This window comes from Sus scrofa, chromosome 1, assembly GCF_054392235.1.
Source record: "Sus scrofa isolate SSC_HxYL_T2T_F1_AM1 chromosome 1, Sscrofa_HxYL_maternal_Yorkshire_Landrace_v2.0, whole genome shotgun sequence".
In the NCBI taxonomy this organism is placed as follows: domain Eukaryota; kingdom Metazoa; phylum Chordata; class Mammalia; order Artiodactyla; family Suidae; genus Sus; species Sus scrofa.
The window spans coordinates 174,981,744-175,000,202 of NC_139383.1; the positions used below are offsets into that span (position 1 = coordinate 174,981,744).

The 18,459-nt window shown below is 49.6% G+C and overlaps 1 protein-coding gene and 1 long non-coding RNA gene across 28 annotated transcripts in view; one reads left to right on the forward strand and one right to left on the reverse strand.

Annotated features, from left to right (window-relative positions):
• MEGF11 (multiple EGF like domains 11) overlaps nucleotides 1–18,459 on the reverse strand; it is a 384,198-nt gene that overhangs the window by 282,224 nt on the left and 83,515 nt on the right. The window lies entirely within an intron of this gene.
• LOC110261938 (uncharacterized) lies at nucleotides 12,759–18,230 on the forward strand. The gene is made up of 2 exons (XR_002346343.2): nucleotides 12,759–12,871; nucleotides 17,899–18,230. It is a non-coding gene; the product is annotated as an uncharacterized LOC110261938 (long non-coding RNA).

Sequence of the window (18,459 nt, forward strand, 5' to 3'; positions counted from 1 at the left end):
TAAATTCTGGGGACTTAATGTTCAGCACAGCGACTATAGTTAATACTATATTCTTAAAAGTTGCTAAGAGAGTATCTTAAAAGTTTTCAACACACCATCAGAAAAAGGTAATCATGTGAAGCAATGGAAGTGTTAACTAACCTAATTGCAGTCATCATTTCATAATACACACTGTATAGAATTACTGCATTGTACACCTTAAACTTACACAATGTTACATGTCAATAAAAGCAGGTCTCCATAAAAGCTAGAAAAAAAATGTGTAATGCCCTTACTCTTAATGGAAACATTTTACACCCATATCTGAATGAGGGTGGAGCTTTTTTCCTTTAGGGGTTGGTCTTCTTGCTGACTTTCCACGTGTCTAAACTTAGCTTGAACAATAGTGATTCTAAATCAGTTAGGTTCATGAAATGTTTCCATGGTCATGGTATCAACTGATTTCAAGCCATCCTCTGGCAGTTGTTACCACCTCCACTTCCTAGAGGAGAAAACCAAGGATCAGAGAGTTTAAAAGACTGCTCCAAGACCTTCTGCCAGCAAGCACTACAAGTGGGAGTAGAACTCAGGCTATGGGACCAGCAGCCCGGTGCTCTTTCCACAACAAGGAACACTTCTTCCCAGAGGCAGGAAACAGCCCTATAATAAATTCAGCTCAGTGGTTGCAAAGTCTCTGTTTGCACATCTCCAGTGATGGGGAACTCACTACTTCTTGGGACTGGTCCAACCCTCTCCCAGTCTCAGGTGGGTGGGAGGCTAGGATGTATATGGCAAGGAGCCCAGGAGAGCATCGGCTCCGAGGTCAGCAATCAGCTGGTGAGTTAGTGACTCACACAACGTCCAGTGGGTCCCATCTTCCATCTGATAGCTGATGCCAGTTTGCGCCATCAGGAAACACTTTTCCTCCCATCCCAGAGCTGTGCCCAGGAGTCCCAGAGCCCAAGGAAGGATCAAGAACCTATCCCCAGTCCTAAGGTTGGGGCCATTTAAGATGCTTTGAATCCACTGTTTTGGAGTTTGAAAGGAAACTCCAAACTCCAGGGAGTTTGAGATCTTTTTGGGTTTCTCAGCACTCTGACTAGGCTCACAACTGTGCCTTCTGCACAACGCGGCCACCATTCCCCACCACAGCAAGACTCTCAGTGATCTCACGGTACATAGAAAGACAAGAGGAGAAATTTCAGGGGCCTGAGCACTGACACCAGAGAGACCACAATGGCACTGATGCCAGGCCACGGGGACAGACTTTGGGACACAGGTCTTGGTGTACAGTACTCTCTGGGGACCTTTTAGGGGAAGGAGAGTGTGAGGAAATGGGGGGAGAGGGATGGGGGAAAAGTTTGGCGTGAAGGATGATCAAAATCTCAACCTGGGCTGGATTCCAGAGGGCCAGTGAGCCCTAGAAGAGGGCATGGTGGCCACCAGAGTCTCCCTGCAGACAAGGCAAGTCAGACTAAGTGCAATTGTTCCAGATTAGGAAAGGGCAGCACACAGCATAATGGACCTTCTGAAAATCTATCACTGTCTCTCATGATACAGTCATTCCCTCTCCCCCTTTTGCTTTGCTAATGGAACTCCAATTTGTTTGTATGATAGATGGAAACCCTTTCACCTCAGGAGGAGCACCAGCCCCAAAGGATGAGTTAAGATTGGTGATCTCATCCCCCTTGGCTAGTAATTGATATAGGGGTGGGCGCATGTCATTTTTCTGGTAAAAAAGTGTATTGAGAAGTCAGCTAAGGAGAACTTTCTCTTCTAAATAAAAGGACAAAGCCTCCTGAGGAAAAACTCTCCCTCTCTCTCCACTTCCTGCCTGGAGGATATCAGAGGGTGCAGCAGCTACTTTGTAACCATGAGGCAGTAGGCCAACACTCAGAGGATAGTAGAGTCAAAGGAGATTAAAAAGCCTAGGTTTCAATGACACTGTGGAACCACCATGCCTGCATCAGACACCCAACTTCCAGAAATCTTGCTATGTGAGAAATAAATACCTCTATTTCTTTAAAATACTCTAACTGGTAGGCCGGGGGGGGGGGAGTCCCTCACTTGTAGCTGAACTCTGTGCTGATTTAATGATCATGTGAATCAGATAGAAATACAATCACTAATGTCATTTATCCATTCAGTCAACAAATATTTGTTGAGTGCCTACTACACCCCAGGCACTGTCCTGAGTACTAAAAGGAGACACACACATACACACACACACACACATACACACACTCCTGTACCTAGAGGCATCTATATTCTAGTGGGGAGGAAGAGCTGATTAAGAAAATAAATAATGTTATGTGGAGATAAATGCTACAGCAGAAAGAAAGCAGGGAAGGGAGTTTGAAATGCCAGAGCTAGGGCAAGGGGATGCAACTTGAAATAGAGTGGTCTGGGACACTTCACTGAAGCAGCGCTATTTGAGTGCAGACTGGAAGGAAGTGAGGGGCCAGATACACAGGTATCAGGGAGGAGCGCTCCAGGCAGAGGGAAGAGCAGCCTGCACCATCCTGAGGTCGGCTCGCGCCCCCAGTCCCAGGTGCTTTGACTCCTCTCAATGACTTGGACCAAAATCTACAGGCTCACAAGGTCCTTGAATAACACGAAATCTGACAGAATTGGATGAGGCTCTCAAAAGATCTTGACAGGCTGGAGCAATAGACTGAGCGGAGGAATATGAAACGTAACATGGATGAATGTGAGGGGCTGTGCTTTCCGATGCAAAATATCAATGGCACAGCCCTAGATGGGGAAAGACATGGGGGTCACGTGAACGGAGAGTGCCCAGGAATGTTCCACAGCAGGAAACGCAACAGAAGGACATGTTCACTTGGAAACCTGACCACACAATCTCCATCTGCTTCTCTTTTTCTTTCCCATCTACTTTTTAGGGCCGCACCTGCAGCATATGGAAGCTCCCAGCCTAGGGATTGAATCAGAGCCACTGGCATACATCATAGCCACAGCCATGCAGGATCCGAGCTGTGTCTGCGACCTCCATCACAGCTCACGGCGACGTTGGATCCTTAACCCACTGAGCGAGGCCAGGGATCGAACCCACATCCTCATGGATACTAGTCAGGTTCATTACCACTGAGCCACAATGGGAACTGCCATCCCATCTGCTTCTTAATAGACTTTTTTGTGGGGTTTTTTTTTCTTTCTTTTCTTTCTTTCTTTCTTTTTTTTTTTTTTTTTTTTTTGCAAACTAACTTTAATTGTTTTCGTTTTTTAAATTTTACCGAAGTGTAGTTGATTTACAATGTTGTGCCAATTTCCGCTGTACATGAACTGACCCAGTCATACATATATATACATTCCATATGTGTTAAATGAGTGTGCCACCCCACTCTCTCTGCAAGGGTCAGATCACATGCTGCTAGAGGCTGGAGTCCAAGCCAAAAAGACACAGACAAGCTGAGGTCCACTCGGGGTGGGACGCCAGGCTGAGGAGCCCTGAGATGACCCCTGTGGGGAAGCATCCGGGGGGCTGGTGGCCTGAACACTTGGAAGGACACAAGTCCATCCTATTGCAGTTTCCAGGGAATATGGACCCACCCTCATGGACCATCAAACTGGCAACTACAGCACCAGCAGCTTTCACCCTTTGGAACTCACCCCACATAAGAAATACAAGATCAGGAGTTCCCGTGGTGGTGCAGTGGTTAACGAATCCGACTAGGAACCATGAGGTTGCGGGTTCGGTCCCTGCCCTTGCTCAGTGGGTTAACGATCCGGCGTTGCCGTGAGCTGGGGTGTAGGTTGCAGACATGGCTCGGATCCCGCGTTGCTGTGGCTCTGGCGTAGGCCGGTGGCTACAGCTCCGATTCAACCCCTAGCCTGGGAACCTCCATATGGCCGGGAGCGGCCCAAGAAATAGCAACAACAACAAAAGACAAAAAGACAAAAAAAAAAAAAAAAAAAGAAGTACAAGACCTCTGGAGTTCCTGTTGTGGCTCAGTGGTTAACAAACCCGACTAGTATCCTTGAGGTTTCCTATTCAATCCCTGGCCTCGTTCAGCGGGTTAAGGATCCAGCATTGCCATGAATGGTGGTGTAGGTCACAGATGTGACTCGGATCCCACATTGCTGTGGCCAGCAAATATAGCTCCAATTCAACCCATGTCCTGGGAACTTCCATATAACATGGGTGCAGCCCTAAAAATACAAAAGACAAAAAAAAAAAGTATATGACCTCATCACCAGCTCCACACAAATATGTATATGCATAAATGTGCAACACTGAAACCCAACTCCACAAAGCTCAATGTACCTTTACTAAGAGGGAAGCAATCTAATCTTTTCCATTTTCCTATTTTTAAAATGTGAGTTGGGGCCCACCGAATTGATTCTATGACCCCTCCTGGCTTGCCACCAGCAGTATGGAGGACACTGACCTACCCCATGATCAGTGCCACAATATCAACAAACAGGGAGCTAGAGGAGCAGAGACCAAGGGTCAGCGTTGACCACTCTGAGGAGTAAGTTTTGGGTGGACAACAGTGGAGGGGCCAGGAGATGACCAGACAAATTTTTTTGGCTGCACCTGAGGCGTATGGAAGTTTCCAGGCCAGGGATCAAACCGGTGCTACAGCAGTGACCCAAGCTGCTGCAGTGACAACACCGGGACTTTAACTGCCTGCACCACAAGGGAAATCCCAGACAGCTTTTGTTTTGTTTTGTTTTATTTTCCAGACACCTTTTTTTAAAAAGAGACCAGCCCAATGATAGTGATGGTTATATTTACAATATGAATGTACTTAATCCCACTGAACTGTACCCTTTAAAAAGGTCGATTTTGTACAATGTAGTCTTCACCATTAACAAAAAAATTATTTACACTTAAAAAAGGAGAGAATGGTAATTGCTGCCTTTACGTTGTGTGGAACTGTGCAGCTTCTAAAATACGATGCAGTGCTGTAAAAGAAGGCACTACTGCCACGTGCAAAAAGGCATTATGCAGAGCACAAGGAGCCAGATAGCATGTTACGGTGTGCTTGCATTTAGATGAAGTCAAGAACAGGTAAAGCCAGAGTTCCCATCGTGGCGCAGTGGTTAACGAATCCGACTAGGAACCATGAGGTTGCGGGTTCGATCCCTGCCCTTGCTCAGTCGGTTAAGGATCCGGCGTCGGCTCAGATCGCGCATTGCTGTGGCTCTGGCGTAGGCCGGCGGCTATGACTCTGATTAGACCCCTATCCTGGGAACCTCCATATGCCGCGGGAGCGGCCCAAGAAATAGCAAAAAGACGACAAAAAAAAAAAAAAAAAGAAAGAAAGAACAGGTAAAGCCAACAAATGGCGGCGTAGTAACAAGAGAGAGTCACCTCTGGGAGGGGAGATGGTATTGACGGGGAAGGGGCATGAGTAACCTTGCAAGGTGATAAAACCTTCTATATCTTAATCTGGGTGGGAGCCACACAGGTGTATCCATTTGTAAAAATTCATCGAGCTGTGCGCTTAAGATTTATACACTTTACTGCTTATAAGTTATACATCAATGGGAAAGGAAAGAGAAATATTTCTTAAAAGGAAAGGGGGGTGGGGGAAAGAAACATGGACCAAGTCACTTCTTGGGTGGAGGTTAAGTTCAAAAGTTATCATGTGAGGGAAACATCGCGTGCAGTCAAAATTACCCATGCAAATGTCTTAAATCACCCGTGAAGATGTATACATATGGGTATTTACAACCCTGTAGTGTAATGATTCTGCATGCCAAATGTTTGGAAAACACTAGGTTGACAAAGGCTGGAATAAAGGCAACATCAAGGCATGGATCCACCTTTGCAGGAACTGTCACACCAGTGCTGGGGAGCAGGGGGAAGGAGGGAGAAATTAAGAGCGCTCTGCCCACCCATCCAGGTTTGTTCCATTCTGCTTTAATGTTAAGTCACTATAACATGTTTTGTTATATAAAATTGATTTGTTTTTTGTAGTGAGAATTAAATGAGCTGGGTTCTATCAGAGAAGTTAAACATAGTCATTACTCTACTTTTAGGTTCTGTTTGGCACCAAGGAAGAGAAATAAGATGAAAACACTAAGAAGAAGGATTCCAGCTTGAGAGAAGAAGGAACTTGTGACTGAAGTGGAAGAGCCTCCAAAGATGGATGGGTTGGTAGAGAGTGAGTTCCCCATTAGCAGCAGGGATGCATAAGCTGAACATTTATTGGACAAGATGATGCTGGTCATTACTGGCTCTTTCCAGAATGGAGCTTCTGAGAGGACCAGATCTCCTGGCTCCCTGTCCTGGGCACATCCCCTCAGCGCACGGCTGGCTTGACAGTGAGATGTGGAGCTTCCAAGAGGAACCTGCCAGGAACTCCAGGTGGCTGTCCTAATAGAGGATTGCTCTGCCACCCCTGAGGATTTACAGCCTCCCTCCTGAGTTATGGGAAGGCAGGCGGAGCCTATAAAAAGGAGCTGTCCAGGCAGTGCGGCGCGCGGGGCATCAATCAGCGACAGCCTGACCGGTGGAGCAGAGTGAAGATCAGTCTGCTGGTTTCTCACCTATAAATTCTCCTCCCTTGTACAGGAAGAGCAGATGTGTCATATTTAAGAAGAGCTCGTGCCACAGTTTTAATTCCAGGGATGTATCTGTGCGGTGGGGATAGGGAGGAAGAATCAGCCCAAAAGTGAGCTGGCCTCACTTCCCACTAGAGCCCCCAAACCCACCTCCCTCCAATCCCATCCCTAGACAAATGGTGCTGGGTGGGCAGGTGAAAAAGGACTTTACACCTGGGAGCAGGACCATTGGACTGGGGTGGGGGACCCAGTGTGGCCTGAACAATACTAAAAACACTAAAGTGAAACCATCACATCCACTTCTGGAGGCTGGAAGCAGACGCTTTCCTACATCTTCTATTGTAGTGCCAGGAAGGACTAAGTAGGAGTATGATGGATCGGCAGAGAAGGGCCAAACTGCCCTGGACCTAGAGTTGAACTGCACAACTCTGTGAGTATCTTTCATATCATCACCAATGTGTAGAGATTGTGCAGTGCACAGCCTGGATAGCTGTACATGGTAGTCCTGCTGGACCCACATCAGAGGTCTTTCTTCCTGAGGATGGGGTATTGGAAAGAACATTGTATCAAGAGTTATGGTGGCATATGCACACTGTGATATATGGAATGCTTGGCCAATGGGGATCTGCTGTATAGCACAGGGAACTCTACCCAATATCCTGTGATAATCTACATGGGAAAATAATCTGAAAAAAGATGGATGTGTGTATATGTATAACTGAATCGCTCTGTTGAAAAGCAGAAATTATCACAACATTGTAAATCAACTGCACTTCAATAAAACTTATTTTAAAAGAGTTAAGGAACCTGGGTTAAAGCTCTTCCTTCATCTATGACTTCCTGAGAGCACTGAGCAAATGCCTCATTTCTCTGAGCCTATTTTCCTCACCTGTAAAATGGGGACAATAATTCCTGTCCAGCTGGATATCTTCACCAGGTCTGGCAGGTCTCCTGTGGGCTCTGCAGAATTCTGAACAGCAGGCATCTGCTATAGATGACTCTTCCAGTATCCATTCAGACCCCAAGCCTAGCTCTTTTGCCTTTTTTTTTAAGGGCAGCACCTGCGGCATATGGAAGTTCCCAGGCTAGGGGTCGAATCAGAGTTACAGCAGCCAGCCACAGCCACAGCAAGGTGGGATCCAAGCTATGTCATGACCTATACCACAGCTCAGGACAATGCCAGATCCTTAACCCACTGAGTGAAGCCAGGGTTGGAACCTGCATCCTCATGATACTAGCTGGGTTCTTAACCCACTGAGCCACAGCAGGAACTCCCCTAAGCCCAGTTCTAAACCAACTTTTAAAAATTACCATCCTGCCTTTGTAGGGCTGCACCTTTCTGGGACGGAACCTACAAGAGCTGACAGGATTTATGGCCATGCATAAGGTGCACCATAATTCCTGAACTAAAAAGCAGTACATTTGTCTGACAACTAGAAAGAACATTTGAAATTGGAACCATCCCAGAAACCCAGGGCCATCTGTTTGTCAGTCCCAGGCAGGTGACTGCAGTTGCCAACAGCTGCGCCCACCAGGGGGAGGGTCTGGGGGCAGGAGGTGCAACAGAGTTCCTGACAGGACTCTGGCTCCAACTGACTGGGAGATGCCAGGAGAGATGCTTGCCCCCTCTAGGCATGTGCAGGCTCATCCTTTTAAACAAGGACAACACCTCTGGCCTTCCCCTTGCAAAATTTTAGGAATAATATCTTTCAGAGTTCCCACTGTGGCACAGTGTGTTAAGGACCTAGTGTTGTTTCTGCGGCCTCGCGGGTTCAATCACTGGTGGCATTGCTGCAGCTGTGGCACAGGTAGCAGCTGCAGCTTGGATTCAAACCTGGCCTGGGAACTTCCATATGCTGTGGGTGTGGCCAAAAAAAAAAAAAAAAAAACACACACACACACACACCGTATTTTCCAAACAGGCATAATTTTTCAAGAATTTGGGCTGAACTGTTGTGAAGAGTAAACCAAAAGGGGGTGGGGCAGCACAGAAGCTTGGACTTGGCCTCTGGCAGAAGGAGGTTTGAATCCCACTCTCACCACCCAAAAACCCTGTGATCCTGGGAAGATTCTGTAAACCTCCTGAGTTCAGGTCAGGTCTGTGACCACTCTCAGGGTAGCATGGAGTTGAGAGAGTAGGTCAAGTTCCTGGTACAAGGTGTGTGTCCAGAAGGTCACTGACCTTGCCCCTCCCCCCCCAAAAAAAACACTGTCCTTATGAGATTAGGGACAGAGTTTACTTCCCAGCCCAGAGAGAGAAAGGGACATTTTTTAAAACTCCTTCTCTTTCCTGTCACCTCTGTCTCTCTCTACCTCACTCTGATTGTCCTCTGGCCTCTCCCCATCCCTGGAAGCCTTCCCAGGAACTCTGTTGCACCTCCAGGGCCTCCCTCTGCCCTTCTTTCACCCTCTTCTTCTCTATCTCCTCTCTTTTTTCCTCTCACTCATATCTCATCTCCCAAGCTCAGAGCAGCTGGGGGATGCAAGGCACTTACAGGGAAAGGGGAGCACCGCTGGATGCTGGTTAGGACACCAAGATGCTGAAGGAAGGGTAGGGAGGGACTCAGAAGACCAAAGGAATGGTCTCTCCCCCTCCACCTGCCATGCCCCACCAGGCCAGAAACACTGGCCCAGGCTGGGCTCTGATCAGAAACAGCCAGTTCCTGTTGCAGAGCAGCAAAAACAACCCCAACTAATATCCATGAGGATCCAGGTTCAGTCCCTGGCCTCGCTCAGTGGGTTAAGGATCTGGCGTTGCTGTGAGCTGTGGTGTAGGTAGCAGACGCGGCTTGGATCTGGCATTGCTGTGGCTGTGGCACAGGCCAAAAACTGCAGCTCCAATTTGACCCCTAGCCTGGGAAACTCCATGTGCCAGGGGTGTGGGCTAGAAAGAAAGGAAAAGAAAGAAAGAGAGAGAGAGAGAGAGGGAGGGAGGGAGGGAGGGAGAGAGAGAGAGAGAGAGAGAGAGAGAGAGAGAGAGAGAAAGAAAGAAAGAAAGAAAGAAAGAAAGAAAGAAAGAAAGAAAGAAAGAAAGAAAGAAAGAAAGAAAGAAAGGACCATAGGCTCTTACACCCCACAGGAGATACAGCTGGAACCCAGGACAGTGCTCTCAGCCAAACTGCTCCAGGTGCAGGGGTGGCCTTGCCTGGAAGAGCAAGAAGAGGAGGCCACTAAGGCCCTCCAGCTCTCCATGTAGCTACTCCCTGAGTGATCTGGTGCATCAAAGGCTTTAAACACCATCGGTACAGTGACAACACCCAGATTCATAGCGGCAGGGCCCTCGCCTCGGAGTTTGAGATCCGTATCACCAACTGCCTCCTTGACATCTTTCCCCTGGATGGCAAACAGGCTCCTCAAATGCAACACGAACAATGGAACTTGGTCCTCCCTCACCCTCTGCTCCCCCCGCCCCAGGGTCTGCCTTACTGGGAAGGACACACCATTCATATTGATGCATGAGTTACACTGGTTCCAATCCATCAGCAAATCCTGTTGCTTCTGCCTGCAAAGTTTATCCAAAGTCCCCCTCCTGTTCCCAGCCAGGTCCATGCACCAGCATCTCTCACCTTGCAGAAGCTTTGTAACTGGGCTCTTGCGTCCCCCATTCAGTCTGTTCTCCACCCAACAGCCAGGGAGAATTTTATAATATAAATCAGACCACATCACTCCACTGTTTATGTTTAAAACCCTCCGGTGTCTTCTACTGACAATCAGAATAAAAGGCAAATTCCCTCCTAGGGGTGGAGGCCCTCCATGATCCAGCCCCTGCCTTTCTCTCTGGCTGCATCTCAATTCACACCCTCCTTGCTCTCCCTGCCCCAGCCTGCTGCACCTTCCTTTTTTGCCTCCAGCAAGCCAGGTTCATTCCCACCCCAGGGCCTTTGCAAAGGCAGCCTTTTCTGCCTGGAAAGCTCTTTCCCAGGATCTCCCCATGTTTGCCTCCTTCCCACCATTCTCTGAGATGCTTTCCCTGTCTCTGTCCACGCTCACCCCAGCACCTCCAGCACCTGGATGCTGCCTGGCACAGACCATTACTGGATAAATATCTGCTGAAAGAATGTGTAAGTGAAAGAAGTTATGGGCACTTGTAGCCTCGAGGAGAACGCAGCAGGGGCAGGCTAAACCGCTTCTCAGGATGTGGCTTTCCAGTTCCCTGCCATCTTATCCTCCCTCCCCTGGACACACTGAACTTGGCCATGGCTCCCGTGGCTACAGCCCATGCAGAAGTCCGAAGAGCATCCCCTCTGTTCACATGCACACTACCTGCAGCCTCAGCCCTGTCTTTCATAGTCATGTGGCACCAGTGAGCAGAGCAACCTGACAGGGGCAAACAGCCCCAGGGTGATGGCTACTCCCACAACTGAGGGTAGAAAAGGAAACTGCTCAAGTCCAGGGTCAGCCAGAACAAAGGAGGTGGTGCCCAAAGACAACCCAGAAGGGGACCCTATCCTACAGTCGTGAGGTCCATGCACCCTTCCCCCATTTCATTTTGACAGCTAAAGAAGGCCCCCACAGGAGGGAGACCTGTCTGGGGTTGCCTAGCAGGCAGTGGAGGTAAGACACCCATCTGGGACTTGAACTTCTAGGCAGAAGGTAAGTTGCACTGGCCTGCTCCAGACACAGGTAAGTTTTCCCTACACAGGTGCCTCTTAGCCTGTTTCTGGAGGCAGAAGGAAAGGCAGGCAGCAGCCCTCACACGCTCATGGCTGGCCTGGCTTCTGGGGGAAGCAGCCTCTCACCCTCTGGAGCCCCCTTGGCAGGCAGCATGCTGTGATGGCTGTCCCCATGGGTTTCCTGCATCGTTCAGAGCCAGGTTCCTCCCATGGCTAGAGTGAGATCAGAAAACCAAGATCTGATCCTCCGTGGCCTTCTCCATCCTTCAGTAAGCACCGCCTGCCCCTGGCCTTTGCACATGCAGTTCCCTCTGCCTGGAATGCTTTTCCCTCAGCGCCCCACCTTGGTAACTGCTGCTCAAATGGTTATTTCTCTAACCTCTCCAGCCACTGCCCAGCCATCAGGCCCACCTGCCAAACACTTGTGAACCTCTCCTTTGCAGCACTCTCCACAGTCATGTGTGTGTTTGTGTGTAAGATTAGTGATGACTGATCCTGCACCACCCAATAGAGCAGCCACTGGCCACATGTACTATTGAGCACTTAAAATGTATTTAGTATTGGAGTTTCTGCTGTGGTGCAACTGGATTGGCGGTGTCTTGGGAATGCTGGGATACAGGTTCGATCCCTGGCCCAGCACAATTGTTTAAGGATGTGGCATTGCCACAGCTGTGGCTTCAATTGCAATTGCAGCTCAGATCTGATCCCTGGCCTGGGAACTCCATATGCTGCGGGGTGGCCAAAAAAAAATGCAACCAGTACTGAGATATGCTGTAGGCATAGAATACCTCATTAATAAATTTTTATGTTAAGCACCTGTTAAAATGATAATATTTTGGATATGCTGGGTTAAATAAGATATACTGTGAACAGTAATGTCACTTGTTCTTTTTACCAGTTTTAATAAGGCTACTAGAATATTTAAAAACACATATGTGGCTGGCATCATGTATCCATCAGGCTGCACTGATCTGGTCAGTGGCTGCCTCCATTGCTCTGTACCTCTGCTGCCCACCACTGCGCAGACTCATGAAGGTACCCAGGCCCCCAGAGCCTTGCATGGGGTTTTGTCCATCATAGGCACTCCAAAAACACATGCTGAATGATTCCATGCCAGGCTGCCCATCCTGATTTCAGGAAAGAGAAGTGAGGCAAAGAAGACACCTGATCCCTCCGGCTTCTGCCCCCACCGCCTCATCACCTCCTACCCTGTGCCCAACAGAGACCCAGGCCCAGAGCCCAACATGAGAGGAAAGATCAGCCCTGGTGCTCTGAGGGCGTGCCGAGTCTTTCCCCATATCCCTGTCCCTCTCTCCTTCCTTTCTCCTTTTCCTTCTTTCTCTCTCTTTCCCTCTCTCTCTTTCTCCGAAATATCATTTCTCATGGTTTGGATGAAACCCATTATTCCCAATTAACCTGCTGTGAACCCACAGTACTTGCTGGCTTTCCCATAATTATTCATCCATAGTAATAGCTAAAGTAAATTCTGGCGGTCTCAGCGAACACTGACATCTCCTTTGGGAAAACTTTCAAAGATGCCGTGTCCTTGGTTCCTTATCAAAAGCTTCCCTGCCCGGTTTTGTTTCATTTTCTTTTTTGTGGTTAATTCTTGAGAAGAAGGAAGCTCAGACCAGAATAGCTCCATCCCAATACCAAGCTATGATGAGAGACTCCGGTTGTGCTGTCCCATCCTTTCTGCCTGCGGGCAGAATAGAAGCCAGACGGGCAGCATCCAGGCCAGCCGGGTAAGTCACACACAGATAATTTTTGCAATTAACCAGTGCTTCTTGAGGCTGCTTCTCCCTGCTATCCCGGGAGCTGGGCTCTGCAATTCCACAGAAAGCATTAAATCCTGGGCACAATTTATTTGGAGTTGTCAGATGGAATTTACTAAGGGACTGTCTGCCAAAAAAAAAAAAAACAGAAGGAAACCTAAGTTGTCATTTTAACTCCAGTATGGCTGCTTTTGGTCATCTTTTTACCTAAAATGCTACATTAAAGATGCAGTGGCCTCTCTCCTATAGATACAATAACAGTTGTAATAAGGCTTGAGTCGAGAACTGGGTAGGCAATGGAAGGGGGTGGGCAGATGGAGCACAACCAGAGAGGAAGGGCTCTGAGAAGATGCCTCTTTTCTGATGCCTTTCAGCCTTCAGGGGACTTCATCCAGAAGACAGAAAGCTCTCTCCTGTGTTTCACAGAAGAGTCAGGCTAAGAAGACAGTGGGGTGGGGGGAAGCGTGTGCAAAACACTAATAACATGCTGAATTGGGGGCCACATCTTCTTCCCCTTAAGAGAGCAGGGTCTCTTAAAGGGGTGGCCTGGGTGGCTGACAACCTGAACTGAATCGACGCAGAGGCTCCAGTGGTTCAGGTCCCAGGCTCCTTGCCTTCTAGAAGGGTGATCTTTGGGCACACTGTTTGGCCTCTCTGGGCTTCAGCTTCCTGAATGTAAAATGCAGATCAAACCTTTCTTGCAAAGTGAGTTGAGCTGTGAGGATAAAATAGGATATTTTTTGGAAAGCAGCCCACAGCTTATGAGGTCCTATACAAATGTAAGGGGCTCTGATTTTTATCATCCCTTACGGATGAGCAGGGGTGGTCACAGAGGCTCATGAATGCCTTGGCAATGGACGCTCTGTCACGCCATCTGCCCTAAGGGTGGGCTGCTTCCATTCCCACCCCCCACCACCGCAAAGTGTCCTTGGCTGACTAAAGCCACCTACCAGGAGGTTATAAACTCCCCTTCCTGACAGCTGTTGCAACAACTAATATGAAAGACTGGCCCACTCCCACCAGAGCGTCACTCTGAGTTCTGGTTCAGCTTCCAGAACCTTCTCCAGTGGGACAGGCTTTATTTGAGGCTATGTCCCTACTGTCCCCCTTCCACTTCCCCACCCTCCCTCCCTCCAACGTTTCTTGTAAAGAGCGTCCCCTACCCCCACCATGAGTTCTGAATCCCTGCCTCAGGCTCTGCTTTCTCAGGAAGCCACTGAAGGAGTTCCTGTCGTGGCACAGTGGAAATGAATCCAACTAGGAACCATGAGGACGCAGGTTCGATCCCTGGCCTCGCTCAGTGGGTTAAGGATCCAGCATTGCCGTGAGCCGTGGTGTAGGTTGCAGATGTGACTTGAATCCAGTGTTGCTGTGGCTGTAGTGCAGGCCGGCAGCAACAGCTCCCATTTGACCCCTAGCCTGGAAACTTCATATGCCGTGGGAGCAGCCCTAAAAAGACAAAAGACGAAAAAAAAAAAAAAAAAAAAAGAGAGAGAGAGAAGCCACTGAAGAAGCCTCCTTCAAAGGGAAGGCCTCTGGTGTGACTGTGGCTGCTGTTGGAGTCACGGTGACCACAGCCCCGAGGTAGGGCTCTGTGGCAAGACCTGGTGGGGAGGGAGAACAGCCAGCATTTGGCTGGACCTGCCCAGCCAGAGAGGAGGCCAGAAAAGCCAGAAGAGCAGAAAAGCCAGGGCTGGGCTCCCACCCATGTCGGGGCAAGGCCTCGCCTCTGGGACCCTCGTCTTGCTCCTGCAATGCTGGAGCTGACACAGGATGGTAAGAAAGATTCTTGCCACAAAGCCCCCCAGATTCCAAAAATGGCAAGGACTGAGGGTCCCTCATCCAAAATGAGGTTAGGGTCTGTCCAGGATACAGAGACCCTAACCCTACAGTGCCCAGTGCTCTGCATGGGGTGGGGATCCCTGCAGAAGGTGGGGATCCCTGCAGAAGGAGGGGGAGGGGCAGCCCTTGGTTCTGAGTGACCCCTTCCCACTCACATACATCCTCTCCGCGGCAGCTCTTTTCCTAACCCAGTGAGAAGATCATGCTGAGACTTCTTCCACCGGATTCCCCAAACCCACTTCCTCTACCAGGCTCCCCAAGCCTGGGAGCGGCCCCCCGCTGCCCCACCCTCCACTCCAAGAGGGTCTCTACCTGTGGGTTCACTACCATTTTCTCATCCTTCCCATCCCTCCAGGTCTCTCCCACCCTTTTCACACCCTTGTTGATAGCTCCTTCCACAAGGTTGTCATTACCCACTAATTGTCCAAAATTTCATTCCCTCATCCTTCTTGGTTAAGAATTGATTTAAGGAATGAGTTCAATATCCCTGCCGTCTCCAAGTGCTTATTAATTCCTGGCGCCTCCAGCTCCCCGCACGCAGCCCGCTCACCTCGCGCAGCTTCGCCCCTCGCTGATTGGTAAAGCCCCGGCTTTTAGGCCTGCAGGATGGGAGGCCTAATGTGCACTAATCTATCATTACTTCACGCGGCTGGCAGAGTGACGGATGGCGGGGGCTGGCGCGGGGAGGGAGGTGGCCCTCCGCCTCCTTCCAGGACCAGGCTGCAGTGGAAGTTTGCTCAGCGGGAGGATGACTGGCACCTCTATCCAGGTGGGCAGGGGAGGCTCTGGCTCCAAGAGCCAAGACCCCGGATGCCAGCAGGAGTCAAGGAATGCCTGCCCCTCGCCCTGCCTCCCTAGGACAGTCTCTCCTAGAGCTGGAAGGTGGCTCTGTGCATTCCCGCATGGGCTGAGGGTCTCCCATTCCCTCCCCACAGGCTACTCTGTGGCCTTCCAGGCATCAGTGGGCAACCTTGCCCTCTGCCTCTGCTAATGTTCAGCCAATAGGGAGCCCCAGCAGCAAATGGGAGGGAACAGAAGAAGGTCTGGGGTTCACTAGACTGGCCCCTCGCTGCCACCCCGAGCAAGCTGCGTCCGCAAGGTCCAGATCCTGTTGGGTCATCCTCTCTCTCTTCCCCCCTTTTCTCTCTCCTAATGCTCCCTTCCTCACCTCTTCAGGTCCAGAGCTGGAGACAGCCGCCCACCCCCACCACCACTCACCTGGGAGCTGCACCTCCCTCCTGCCTTCCTATCCTCTGCCTTTGCCTTAGTAAGCAGTCCCTTTAATCTACTCTCCTCCGGTTACCCAACTTAAGAGCATCATCTCTTTCCTGCTGGAACCCTGATCAACACACTTCATTTTACCGACGAAGAGATAGAGGCTCAGGGAAGAACAGGGCTTGCCGGCAGTCACACAAGGCATTTACCCAGGGCTGGCTCCAGAACTCAGGTCTTCTGACCACGTCCGATAAGATTTGTCCGCCTGTATAGTCTGCACTCCTTTTTGGTCCCTGCCTAAGCACAGCACACATCTTTTGATTGGGGAGGAACACGTTCAGGGTGCCATCGAGGTTCATAGATCTGCCCAGCCAGAGGCGGTAACATCAGCTCAAAGGCTTCCCTCCTGGACAACACTTTCCAGATTCTGAGGCAGCCCCCTTAGGGGGGCTCTGTGGCCTGGGACACTGCTTCCTCCAGTCTTTACATGTGCCCCTTAAGCACCTTTCATCAAAAACACCTTCCATCAAAAACACCAAAACTCAGGCCACCTCTACCACAATCAAACCCCAATAGGATCAATAGATTAGGGGTACAAATTTCCATCAAAGGCCTCTCTCCCTCTTTTTTTTTTTTTTTTTTTTTTTTTTTTGTCTTTTTAGGGCTGCACCCTCAACATATAGGAGTTCCCAGGCTAGGGGTTGAATCGGAGCTACAGCTGCCGGCCTATACCATAGTCCTAGCAATGCCAGATCCGAGCCCCATCCGTGACCAATACCACAGCTCATGGCAATGCCAGATCCTTAACTCACTGAGTGAGGCCAGGGAATCAAACCGGAGTCCTCATGGATCCTGGCTGGGTTTGTTACTGATGAACCATGATGGGAATTCTGGAAAGGCCTCTCTTTTTAATGTGAGCCCTTCATGACAAAAGATGATTACTTAGTTAGTAAATATCTATTCTAGCTTCTCCTATGGGCCAGGAACTAGACTAGGTACTAGACTTAGACTAGTGAGGAATGTAAACAGCCAACTGCAACAATGGTGGAATGAAATAAGATCTACCAAGCTGAGGACCGATGCCTGACTCCCCCACTCCCCTGCCCCCCAGGAAGGAGACAGTGAGGTCCAGAGAAACCAGATCTAAGCCCTGTGAGCTTTTCAGGAAGGGGCCAACCCAACTTCCCACCAAGACCCATGGGAGCGCTCACACTCTAGGGAAAGACCCCTGGCCACCTACCTGTCCTATCACCCTTGGACAGTTTGCCTCAAATCAACAGCCCGTCCCAGCAGATCAAGTCAATATTCCCCTCAATTACCAGGGGTCTCTCCTTCAGAACTGTCCTCAAAGGGGCTAGCCAGGGCCCCTCCTTCTGCCTGAGACGCACGTACCCATGTGTGCCCGCTCCCTGAGACAGGATCCCACCCCTCAGGCTCCACAGCACTTGATTTATCTGCTCAGGGCTTACAGTCTATTCTTGGCACCTCATTCTACTCCACAGGGATTGGAGACCCAAGGAAACTGCCAAGTCCACATTTACGTGGCCCAAATCCGAAAGTCATCAGCAGATCCTACTTCCATGACCACTTCGTGGAGGAATAGGCAAAAAGTCTCCTCAAAAGTCAGAATGAAGCAACAGATTGGAAATGGGCTGTGGGAGAGGGGATTAGGGTTGTTACAGACCTCTGGGAACAGTTCCAAACCACCCCTTCCAAGAGAGGAAGGAAGCATGGACCCCAGGAATTAATCAAGAGAAAACTGGCCATGTGAACTGAGGCCTGGCACATGGGAAAAGCTCTGGGTTGGGGATCAAAAGGGCTGGATCTGTCCCCATGCCTGCCACTGAGCCCTTCCCCATCCTGGCCTCTTCTGTTGAAGGAGGGGTTGGATCAGGTAAGTCTTAGTACTGCAAGTGATGTGACTCTATGTACTTTTACAGGGAAAAGGAAGACCAACGGTGTAAACCTAGCATTGCACAACCAGAATTCTATAATGTTCTTCCTGAAGCAGAGGCACAGGAGGATGCCCAGCCCAGCCCTACCCCTTGGCCTATCTCACCTATTGGAAGATGCTGCTTGAGGAGCTCATCCCCAAAGGACTCAAAGCCCCCAATCCCTGATGGATGTCTCCTTTCCCAGCTTCTCCTCCCTTCTCCAGGCCATCCCCTTTCAAGCCTTAATCTCTAAAATTGCACTAGTCAATCAAGTCACCACTTGTGTCGATTTAAACTAAGTTAATCAAAAGCAAATAAAATGTGGAGTCCCTGTTGTAGCTCAGTTGGTTAAGAACCTGACAAGTGTCCGTGAGGATGCCAGTTTGATCTCTGGCCTGGCTCAGGGAGTTAAGGATCCCGCACTGCCTCCAACTGCAGCATAGTACAGATGCACCTCATATCTGGCATTGCTGTGGCTGTGGCGTAGGCCAGTAGCTGCAGCTCCAATTCAAGCCCTAGCCTGGAAACTTCCATATGCCACATATGCGGCCATAAAAAGGAAAAAAA